The sequence below is a fragment of the Dipodomys ordii genome, unplaced genomic scaffold (assembly GCF_000151885.1).
Source record: "Dipodomys ordii isolate 6190 unplaced genomic scaffold, Dord_2.0 Scaffold283, whole genome shotgun sequence".
NCBI classification, from domain to species: domain Eukaryota; kingdom Metazoa; phylum Chordata; class Mammalia; order Rodentia; family Heteromyidae; genus Dipodomys; species Dipodomys ordii.
The window spans coordinates 649,643-650,021 of record NW_012267499.1 but is presented as its reverse complement, the minus strand read 5'-3'; positions in this window follow the sequence as shown (position 1 = coordinate 650,021).

Below are 379 nucleotides of genomic sequence, written 5' to 3'. Positions count from 1 at the left end.
TGGTTTTTAGAATAAGAACTAGTAATTTGGTGGAAGGGAATTTTGAACATACACAAAAGCAGATAAACTACCATGTGCTACCACTTAGCTTCAACTTCATTGAGCCCATCTGAAGTGTGGAGTTTTGAGCAAAGGAAGCACAACTGGGTGGCTTCTCACAGGAAGTGAATGATTCACAGTGTCATTACTGAGGTCTGAATTTAGATTTAAAGTAAAAGTTGATAAAGGCCATCGTACATTTAAACTATATCAAACTTGTTTTGATATAAATAACTTATTTGTGGGCTGGGAAGGTGGCTCAGTGGTAGAGCGCTTGCCTTGCATACACGAGGCCCTGGGTTCGATTCCTTAGCACCACATAAGCAAAAAGAAAAAAGCC